A 12,204-nucleotide genomic window follows, 5' to 3' on the forward strand; every position below is an offset into this window, starting at 1 on the left:
CGTTTCTGCAGGGCCGCCCCCACACCCCCCCGTAAATTAAATATACCAACTCCGAGCTCACACTACAGTGGGGTTAGGAAATTAACAGGATTGCCATTTGATACATTAGCATTCGATACACAGGTAGTCGACATTGTGTCCGTCGGTTAAACGGTGGTAAACCATATAATGTACATGCTCTATATTTGCTTGAATGTATATATGGAAACTTAAACATTTATATACTCTTATTCAGTTGTGAAATATCTTGCAGTGCTCTACCAGGTTCTTATCTACTCTCACTGTATATTTTGTACACTTGTGCTTTCAATCAAAAGGGGGACTATCCTCTTATTGTATACTAACGGCTGTAAAGTCTACAATGTGTATGCTACTACTCTGTAATGTCTCTTTTGTAAATTTTTCTTCTCTCTGTAAACTTATGGAGTTTTTCTCCCCAGGACTGAAAATGGACATTTGTTGTCCAGTCGGACTATCCTGGCAAACAGGACTGCTTGTAAGCTTCTGAGCCCCCCCCCCAAGCCTTTCTGTGTTGGAGGGAAGCCTTCTAGCTTATCAGTGGGAGTGGTAAGCACTAGGTAGCCTAACTACCACAAGATCCAGGTACAGATTCTTAGTTTTAGCACTTGAATTTGCTTATTCGTGCTCAGCACTTGTTCAGAACTTGTTGTTAGCACTAAATAAGCTAAAAATTACTACAGCACTCAGCCTTCCCCTTTACCTAGAGGAAAACAGTTTTTGTACTTACTTTCCTCACTTGCTTAGAGATAAACAGCTCTTATACTCACTTTCCTCATTTTCCTCACTTGTCTAGAGGAAAGTAGTCTTTTATTCAGGCATGTCCACGGGTCAACTCCCAGTGTTCTCTCCTGTCTATCTGATGAATCTGGGCATCTTGGAGCAATGTTGCAATTGCCTCATGTACACAGTCAACCCTTTCTTCCTATCACCCAACACCACAGCCTGTGAGAGATGCACTTATCTAGCCAAACTGGAGGTAAAGCTCTCTCCAAACAAGACTGAACTTGACAGTCAAGAGGAGAAGGTAAACACTTGCACCACACTACACTCATCACATAGTCCCACTAAACCTGCATCACCAAAATCCACACATAGAAACACAAAAACATTCACAGAGGCTCTCAAAAATAATCTGCTCAAGCAACAGAGACCTCCAAAGCAAAAACACAAGCAACCTCCACGCCCCAACACAACCCAAATGACACATAGACCACAGACTCAGTGTGTGCCAATACACCACAGCCCATAAGGCAAAACAATGTACCCAACACACTAGTCATAGGTGACTCTATAGTCAGGCACACTGATGTCCCACTCACCAGGCTAAACAAGGAGAAGGGTACTGTCAGCTGCCTGTTGGGTGCCAGGATCTGCCACATAACCCACACACTCAGGTCACTCCACAACAAGTGCAAATATGATTCTGTCATTGTCCATGTTGGTGTGAATGACCTGAGATGTACCTCCCTGAACTACATGAAAAGAGACATAGACGAGCTCTCTGATCTTGTAGCCCAGGCAGGTATGAACCTAGCCCTGAGTACCATCCTGCCATTGCCCAGAAGGAGGACAAAATGATTGAATTCAACAATTAGCTAAGCTTCTGGTGTCATTCTAAGGGTATCCAGTATCTCGTCTGCCTGGGACGACATGGTTGACAGACCATGATGCTTTGCAAGAGATGGCCTGCACCTGTCGCCCCTGGGATTCTGCATACTGGCTAAGGGTCTTGCAGCCCCTATGGTGCCTTTTTTAGGCAAGGTTCAAATGACAAATTCACCATTGTAACAGGAACAGGCAAGCAAAAACTGAGGGTAATGCTACTCAATGCTAGAAGTCTAAATCTCAAAATGCACTCACTTGAGGCACTCCTTAAAATGGAGAACATCGATATCTGTGCAGTGATGGAGACCTGGTTCACGGCTCTAGACAGCACCCCTGCATTACCAGGCTATAACTCATACCACACTTTTCGGCCATCTAACCTGGACCAGAACACCAAAGGTGGAGGTGTGTCCATATTAATTGGTCCAGGCTAGTTGCGCAGCATAATGCATCCGAGGTTATCCAAGTGCAACTAACTCTGGGCAAAACTGCAATACAAATTGTAGCTTGCTACAGATCCCCCACCATGTCCCAGGGTTCCCACTCCTTCTTTCTTGATATACTGGAAAATATTAGGGTCAACCAGACACCCTAATAATGGGCGATTTCAACTACCCTACCATTAACTGGGAAAACTATTCATGTACCAACTCCTTTGCTCAACGATTTCTGGAATTCATAAATTCCAATGACCTGGATCAACTTATCCACACCCCCACCAGGGGCAACAATATCCTAGACCTAGTCATTACCAGCATGAGTGTTCCACACCTGAAGTCAACTCCTTGTTGGTCAGATCCGACCATAAGCTAATCACCCTAGATATCCACATCCCGCCCCCACCCACCATTAAGGAAACCACGGTAAAAAATTTCTCCAAAGCCATCTTCATGCTTCCCATGCAGATGGACAATACAGTTATGACCGCTGAATCCTACACAAATGCACTCTATAAGCACTTACACAAGTGCATGGATCATGCTATCCCAAATGGAACCAAGATGGTATCCTCCAAAAAAAGGAAGCCAATCTGGTGGTTCCCTGCCATAAACAAACTCTACAACAGAAGGAAGAAACTGTTGCAAAAGAGAGTAAAATCACATGAGTGGAGGAGCTTCCTGGTGAGCCTCAGTAAGAAGCTGAGCTCCCTCATAAGATCCTCCAAAGCTAACTACAAAAACAAAATCACAACTGATTCTAAAGGCAACCACAAAGCACTCTATAGCTATGTCAAGAATCTCAATGGCAAAACCCAGATCTGCTCTGAGTTACAGCACAATGGCATGAAAATTACAGAACCAACTGATATTGCCAACATCCTGGCAGTTAGGTTCAGTGCTAACTTTATCCCCCTCTCACCCCCTAAAGGAGCCATATCTGTACAGGAAGAATGCAGAGTCCCTGTAATCACATCTATGCAGGTAAAAGCTGCACTCTCTAAAACCATAAACACAGCATCCATGGGACCGGGCAACATCCTAGGCTGTGTTTTACATGAACTTCAGAATGAACTGGCTCCCCACCTAAGCACCATGTTCAATCATAGTCTCACATCAGGCTTTGTGCCCACTGAATGGCACACAGCAACAGTTATCCCACTCCGCAAAGGGGGAGCCACCCCTGATCCTAGGAACTATCACCCTATTAGCCTGATGAGCCTGGTCTGCAAGGCCATGAAATGTATCATCATAGAACTCATAAACAAAGACATTGGTAACCTCCAAACTCTAGACCCCACCCAGTTTGGGTTTGTGAAAGGCAGATCATGCCTTCTGAACCTGATCGACTTCTTTGAGGCAGCCACCAAAGCTGTAGACGAGGGTAAGGTTGTTCACACAGCCTATCTTGACCTTGCCAAAGCTTTTGACACCATCCCCTATTCTGGAATTATAGCTAAACTCACTAAACTAGGTATAAATCCCTACATCACAAGATGGGTTGCCAACTGACTCACTGACAGAACCCACACTGTAAAAGTTGCAGACTCCAAATCTGACTTCAAACCAGTGACAAGTGGAGTATCACAGGGTTCAGTCCTGGGACCTCTCCTGTTTGGTATCTACTTCTCCGAAGTACAGGCTAACACAGAAGGCCTCTGGCTAATGAAGTTCACAGATGACTGCAAACTAGGAGCCATAGTCGAGTCCCCAAATAATGTGGACATCCTACAGAAGGGCCTCACTGAGACAGACGCCTGGTGTCAGAGGCATGGCCTCAAGCTCAGTGCCAAAACGTGCATTGTCATCCCCTTTGGTGAAAACTCTGTACCCATGAATTACCACATAAACAGCAGTCTACGTATAACCGAATGTATGATAAGAGACCTTGGGATCCAGGTGGACAGTAGTCTCTCCTTTGATAATCACATCGCCATAGTAATCAGGAAATCCTTCTATGTAGCACACCTCATCACAAAAGGGTTCTCATCCAGGAAAAAAAGAGGTCATTGTTCTCCTCTACTCGGCAGGGGTTAACACCCATTCCTCTTTGCGAGGGACAGTCCCACTTTGGGCAGTTGTGTCCTGCAAAAAAAAAAAAAAAACAAAAAACTAAAAAATGGCAAATGTCCTGAGATTTTAAGACAAAATATATTTCTTAAGTTTTCTTTAATAGTTGCATAAAACAGTTATTTTGTATATGGAACACATAAATATTATATGAAGTAGCATAAGCAGCTTAAATGCTACAAAAATAAGCTTTTATTTTGGCATAAAAGTGAAGTTCTGTCCTTTGCAATGACCGTGGGTATGTTTTGTCTTGCAAAATCTCACATTTCTACAAAATATGTCAAACATTGGGCATTTGAAAAGGTGGCAACCCTATACTCGGCACTCATTAGACCCATTGTATAGTACAACGCCCCTTTTGGAAGGTACTTCACAAGATATCTGCAGCAGCTGGAAAGGCCACAGAAGTACCTTACAAAGAGGATTACTGGCCTCAAACAGATGCCCTACACTGACCGTCTCAAAAAAACTCTAGCTTTACTCTGTAGCATATCACCTACTCCAAGGAGATCTCTGCCTAACATATAAAGCAATGTCAAACCCAGAGCTGTTGGACATGCTACACCTAAAGAAATCCCAATCTCTCCAAGCTACATGCTCTTGGGACCTAAACCTTGTCACCACAATAAACAGGACATGCTGGAGGGATAGATTCCTGTCTCAGAAACTTCCTATACTCTGGAACAAGCTACCCCATCTATGTCAAGCAAAGTTCCTCATTAGCACACTTCAAGAAAAATCTTGAGTGGATGGGAAATAGGAAATACACCCCAGGGATCACTTCTGTGGCTCTGCTCGACACGGGCACAGGACATTAACTTTCTTGGGTGGCATAAGCCAGTGAATCTTGTTGGCTAGGCTTACTTAGGCCCTTGGACCAATAGTCTAGTACCTACCTATGAACCTATGAGCATTAAATAAATAAATAAGAAGTTATGTAGCTCAATAGTTTCTGGAATTTTCTTGCAGTAACTTGCCTTGGCTGTGTTACTGTCCTGAAGTTATTTGGCAGAAAATATAATTTGCCTAAGTGGGAGGGACCTCCAGTGCGCTGCACCTACCAAAGCCCATAGGAGAAAGACCTGTTTGCTGAGCAGTAGCTGGGCTTTTGAAAAGTTTGGAGAGAGTGACCCAAGTTTTGAAAGTAAGTCAAACTGAGTTGTAAAGCCTTTTGTATCTCTTCCAGTGTTGTTGCCTGGATGAAACAGTTGTGGTGGCAAGGGTACATGTGACTGACATTGGTTCTATAATAAGCAGTTACTGAAGGCAGGCACATCGTGAACACTATGGATGCAGTAGATAAACCAAAGAACAAGAATGTGAGCTGGTGGTGACAATCCTCTGAATGAAATCTGAGCAGTCATCTGTCCACCCTGGCTATTTGTTCTGAGTCTCCTCAGTGCTTCATCACTAACCACCAAATAGCCCTTTGCGCTCTCAAGACAAAAACCTGCTTGAAGTCTATACACCAAAAAAAAAAAAAGAATGGGAGAAAGTCTATACTCATGCTGCATAGCCAGCCTGTGGAACTCTATCCCAATTCCAAACAGAACAGCTCCATGCATTTAAGTCCTCCCTCAAAGAATTCCTGACTACATGGCTATACCAATGCACTTCACCTGTGACCCACATCAACAAATACATTCATACTAATTGCTCATTTTACTATCCATCTGTACTTTCCCTAGCATAATAAACTATATACTTATGAAACTTTTGTATATACTGATTGTCATATTTGGAATTTTGTAATTTTTTTATTATTATTAGATCATTGTTATGTCCTCATGTTTTATCATATCCTATGTATTCCACTGTCAATTTGTATGTATATATACTTTCCTTTAATTACATCTGTACTACTGTTTTATTAGATGTTATCTAACTCCTTGGAACTTTTCTTCCCAAGATACTACTGAAAATGGGTATCGGCCATAGTGGTGCAGTGTTAGCGTTGTCATCACACAGCAAGATGTTCTTCGGTTCAGTTCCCAGCTGGAGTGCATTTTGTGTGGAGTATGCATGTCCTCCCTGCGGTAAAGTGAACTTTAAAGACATGCAGGTAAGTTTGTGTGTGTGTGTGTGTGTGTGTGTGTGTGTGTGTGTGTGTGTGTGTGTGTGTGTGTGTGTCTGTGTGCCTTCTGTGAAGGTTGGGTGTCGGGCTGGCAACTTGATACCATAAAATCCATTGCCAATCAATAGCGGACTGGTGAGCTACTGTGGCAACCCCTAACTGGGAAAAGCCGAAAGAAAGAATACCACTGAAATGGGTATTTATTACCCAGTCAGACTTTCACAGTAAACAAATGTCAATAAAATAAATAAATTGATGATAATTTGTATATGGTGGCAGGCATTCTTTTATGTTTGGGAAAAAATGCTAGGTAGAAAGCCGTGTAAAATTAGCATTTTGAATTTTGGTATATCAGCAACTTGTTTAGCCTTGAAAGGTCCAATACAAAACTCTATTTGCCTTATTTTCTAGGAGCTAGGAACCATCTGGAGTAGAAATCTTCTTCTACTTTTGCTTGTTGTGCTCTCACTACGGCTCCATGCAAAAGAAGACCTTGAAGTTAGGTTCTATTCCTCCCATAAAATCTGGAACACTCTTTGGTTTTGAGAGACTTCCTCCCATTGTTTTACAGATGAGACCTGAATTACATCCTATCATTTGGATGGGAAATGATTGATAAAGAGGTATTTTGAACATATGGATTGAGGTGAGATTTGGTGTGATGAGCATGGATGAGTCATAGCTATTCTCTCACTGGGTCTTGGCTGGTGCCCCAGGCTTTCCCTTTTTTGTCTGATTAACAATTTTTTTTCTTGTAACTGCATTTGTTACTCTTTTGCTGCTTTCATTTGTCTTACCTGTGGAAGAAAGGTCATTTTATGTAGGGTAGTTTCTGTCCTGTTTTAGTGAGTATGAGTGAAATAACTGTTCTACGTGCTGCACAGTCTTCTCTTCCTCCAAGTTTTTAAGATGTGTTCTGCAGGGGCTCCAAAGAGAAGTTCCTTCTCCAGTAGGGTATTAAGGAGTTTTGCTTTAACATGGTCTGGAAGGGCTGAATTATTTGCTAGGCTGACCATATAGCCACTGTCCTCTGTGATGATTCCACTACATGATAGTTACATTTAATGGATTGCTTGGTCACATGAGAGCTGGAGCTGCATAAGACTCTCCTATATTTTTGTTCTGTATCCCATCAGCTTTACTTTGGTTGGCACAAGATAATCCCCTTGTACTTCAGCAAATGAGTTTGGCAATTAAGGGCAATGAAAGCCAACTTAGCAGATATACAATTTTTCCCAAATGTGTTGATAATCTTACTGGGAAATGCATTCCCCCTTGCTGAAATCCACAAAAGCCACAGATGGGTCCATAATAAAGTTTTATAAAAATGTTTGAAAAACTCAATAACCCTGTCAATATAGGTTTGGGTCCTGGGAACAGGGGTTTGGGAATCTAGCTCCAAGGATGGATTTACAAAGACACCTTCCAAGGCCTCAGTGACTAAAGAAATGGCTAAGGGCTTGGTATAGAATCTCTCTGTATCTTACCTAGGCTGCTGAGAATTCCTTAGCCTCCCATTTGAATTAATCTATCACTATATGAAAGGTATCCCAGATGAGACATCCTCTGGTGGAGAAGCAGAGGTGTGGATGTTCTCACGATCAGAATCACATATACAGGGGAGGACATCTGGTTAAACATAGGCAGTTTGTCTGACTGTGACTCAGAGGAGACAGAATCCTCACTGGTGTTCCTTTTTCTCTTTTGAGAAGGAACTGCTGATACTGACAGCTACACAAAGGAAACCTGGAGGGTCTTCAAGAAAACTACAAAAGCCTTGGCCACCATCATGAGATCCTGGGAGGGCACAAGGAATGGGTAATGAGCTGAGGACCCAACTAGCACATGCTGTGACAAGTTGGCAGGCATTCATTTTTGTCTGGAGTGTTTGGCCCTGGACTGCAGAGTAGAGACCTTGGTAAGTGAGAAGACATCTGAGACCTCAGTCCTGGAATTAATGATGCCCTGTTAGACAAATGCTGACATAGAGACCTTGGTAAGTGAGAAGACATCTGAGACCTCAGTCCTGGAATTAATGATGCCCTATTAGACAAATGCTGACATAGAGACCTTGGTAAGTGAGAAGACATCTGAGACCTCAGTCCTGGAATTAATGATGCCCTATTAGACAAATGCTGACATAGAGACCTTGGTAAGTGAGAAGACATCTGAGACCTCAGTCCTGGAATTAATGATGCCCTATTAGACAAATGCTGACATAGAGACCTTGGTAAGTGAGAAGACATCTGAGACCTCAGTCCTGGAATTAATGATGCCCTATAAGACAAATGCTGACATAGAGACCTTGGTAAGTGAGAAGACATCTGAGACCTCAGTCCTGGAATTAATGATGCCCTATTAGACAAATGCTGACATAGATACCTTGGTAAGTGAGAAGACATCTGAGACCTCAGTCCTGGAATTAATGATGCCCTATTAGACAAATGCTGACATAGAGACCTTGGTAAGTGAGAAGACATCTGAGACCTCAGTCCTGGAATTAATGATGCCCTATAAGACAAATGCTGACATAGAGACCTTGGTAAGTGAGAAGACATCTGAGACCTCAGTCCTGGAATTAATGATGCCCTATTAGACAAATGCTGACATAGAGACCTTGGTAAATGAGAAGACATCTGAGACCTCAGTCCTGGAATTAATGATGCCCTATTAGACAAATGCTGACATAGAGACCTTGGTAAGTGAGAAGACATCTGAGACCTCAGTCCTGGAATTAATGATGCCCTATTAGACAAATGCTGACATAGAGACCTTGGCAAGTGAGAAGACATCTGAGACCTCAGTCCTGGAATTAATGATGCCCGATTAGACAAATGCTGACATAGAGACCTTGGTAAGTGAGAAGACATCTGAGACCTCAGTCCTGGAATTAATGATGCCCTATTAGACAAATGCTGACATAGAGACCTTGGTAAGTGAGAAGACATCTGAGACCTCAGTCCTGAAATTAATGATGCCCTATTAGACAAATGCTGACATAGAGACCTTGGTAAGTGAGAAGACATCTGAGACCTCAGTCCTGGAATTAATGATGCCCTATTAGACAAATGCTGACATAGAGACCTTGGTAAGTGAGAAGACATCTGAGACCTCAGTCCTGGAATTAATGATGCCCTATTAGACAAATGCTGACATAGAGACCTTGGTAAGTGAGAAGACATCTGAGACCTCAGTCCTGGAATTAATGATGCCCTACTAGACAAATGCTGACATATCATTATCGTCACCCTTGAATTCAGTAATATGGGTATTAGTACCAAGGACACATAGAGAGAACTCTTCATTGACTGACTGCTAGAGAGATATTTGGCTTAGGAGGACATGCCATTATCTGAGGACAAGGCAGTCTCTGGATGATGAATGCTAAAGGCCTTGTTTGAAGTAGGTGCTTGGGGCTGTAAAAGCACCTCACTGGACATGACACTCTCAAGACTATGGAGAACCTTCCCACAAGTTAAACTGCACAGGTAACACTCGACAGGTTAACAACAACTGGGCTGTCTTACACTATATCCTTATTACCTGTAGGAAAAAAAAAAACATTTGTCTGAAAACCTAGCATTGTGTTTTTTGAATTAGAGAAGCTATTTGTAAATCCATGGATGTAATCTGTTTCTGTTATCGTCATCCTAAGAAGAGAGGGAAGAAAATGGATAAAACTTGGGAAAGAATGAAAGCATATGCAAATGAATATACCCATGAGGCATATAACTTCTGGCATTACAGGAAGATTCTGAGTAAGAACGTCAAGAAATTATAGGAGAATGGAATTTAAAACTAAGGGCATGTGGCATGAAACTAAGCACAGGTAACACAGTGGTAATGGCAGCAAACTGAAAAAAAGAATAAGCTGAGAATTGAGATAGAAGGGAAGATAGTGGAACAAGTAAATTGTTTCAAATATCTGGGAGGTGTGCTTGAGGAGGAGGGAAGTCTGAATGAAAGGGTCAAAGCTGGCATAGAGTCTCAGGTGTAGTCTATGACAGAAGAATGCCAAAGAAGTTGAAAAGTAAGGTGTAGAAGACAGTCGTGCAACCAGTACTGCTGTATAGTACAGAAACCTGGGCAATAAATGCAAAGTAGATGAGGAAGCTACAGGTGAATGAAATGAAGTGCCTGAGAAGGGTGGAATGATGCATACTGTGGGACAGATGATGCCAAAGTAGCTCCAATTGCAAAAAAGGTCAAACAGAACAGATTATGGTGTCTCAGACATGTATAGAAAAGCCGAAGACAATCTGGTGAAGAGGATATGGGACAGACAGGAAGAAGGTAAGAGGAGACAAGGACATCCAGCAAAGAGGTGGATGGATTGTGTGAAAGAAGATCTGGTTTCTCCTTAATTTGGGGATTCATTATTCTATTTTGCTGTGATATTATCAGAGTTAGATTTTCTACACTAAATCATTCATTTTGCAGGTGATCCATAAAGTACAGTTGTGTACACTTACTATAAATGTAGATGTTCGAGTGTATTCACTGTTGCAGTCATCACCTGTGGGTTATCTCTGCTGTGGTAGCCCTCGGCCAGCCCAAATACCAGAGTCAATGTTTTTCTGCGTCGGCTGCTGTCGCTTGCTGGCTGATGTCAGCTCGTCGGTGCTATAAAGGAAGGCAGCTGATGCCATTACATCAGTTTTTCTTGCCCTAACCAGTCAGAAGCCCAAGACAATATAGAGAGTGGTCCTGGTGGCTAAAAGCCACAGTTAGAAACTTATGTCTCCCTAAAGAAAGAAGATATAAGTTGGAAGGGGGTGGGAAACCAGGACTGCAACAGTGAATACACTTGAACATGTACATTTATAGTAAGTGTTAACAACTGTACTATGATCTTCATGTTTCACTGTTGCAGTCATCACCTGTGGGAGGATTCTCAAAGCTGAGAAGAGGGGTGGGGGGGTGGGATTTGTAAGAGACCTAGGAATGAGTCAGCATGCCCTGCAAAGCTGCAGAGGCAACCCCTGCCCTAGCCTTAGAAAATAGGAGTAGGTGGTAATGCTAGGTAAAGGTATGGACAGACATCCAGGTGGCAGCTTCTAGGATGTCCCTGGTGGGAACTCCTCTGAGGAATGCTGTGGAAGTGGAGGCTACCCTAGTGGAATGGGTTTGAATAGACTTGGGGGGGGGTTCCCATGCAAACTGTAGTAGAAATGGATACAGTGTGATATCCATTTGGAAATGGTTTGTTTGGAGATGGTCTTCCCCTCTGCCCCTGGGGCAAAGCTGACCAGTAGTTGGTCTGTTTTCCTGAAGGGTTTAGTATGGTCCAGATAGTATCTGAGCTGTCTATGCATGTCCAGAGAGTGCAGAATTATTTCTCTCTAGTTTTAGGGGCTAGGAAAGAAGGTGGGCAGATGTATGGCCTAGTTGAGAGCTATTTTAGATACCACCTTGAGCCTAAAGCAGGGATTAGTCCTCAGGGAGAACCTGTCTGTATGAAAGATGATGAAGGGCTCAAAGGCCATCAGTGCCTGAAGTTCTGAAAGCCTTCTAGCTGAGGTGATAGGTAGGAGAAAAACAGTCTTCCAGGAGAGGTATTTTAGTTCTGCTGAAGCAGCAGGTTTGAAGGGTGGTAAAGTTAGTTTTTCCAAAACATAATTCAGGTCCAAGGCTGGAGTGGGTGCCCTTCTGGGAGGTGTGATATTAGAGGCCCCTCTGAGGAATTGTTTAATCAAAGGATGGGAAAACAGAGGCTGTTCTGTATTAAAATGAGCTGAAATGGCTGATGTGTGGATTTAAATAAAAGAGAAGGAGAGGCCACTATTAGGTAGCTCCGCTAGGTAGTCCAGGATAAGACAGAAGGAAGGTTGTGAGGCATTGCCCTCTCTGGACTGGCTCTAGGAGCAGAATCTTTTCCATTTTCCTGCATAAGATTCTTTGGTGCTGGGCCTTTTGACCTCTGTGATAATGTGTAGGACCTGTTTGCTTAACAGGGGCCTCTTGTTTGCCTTTAGAGTATTAGCCATGCTGATAGTT

Source organism: Protopterus annectens, chromosome 4.part0 (genome assembly GCF_019279795.1).
Source record: "Protopterus annectens isolate FY-2018-M chromosome 4.part0, PAN1.0, whole genome shotgun sequence".
NCBI lineage: Eukaryota > Metazoa > Chordata > Ceratodontiformes > Protopteridae > Protopterus > Protopterus annectens.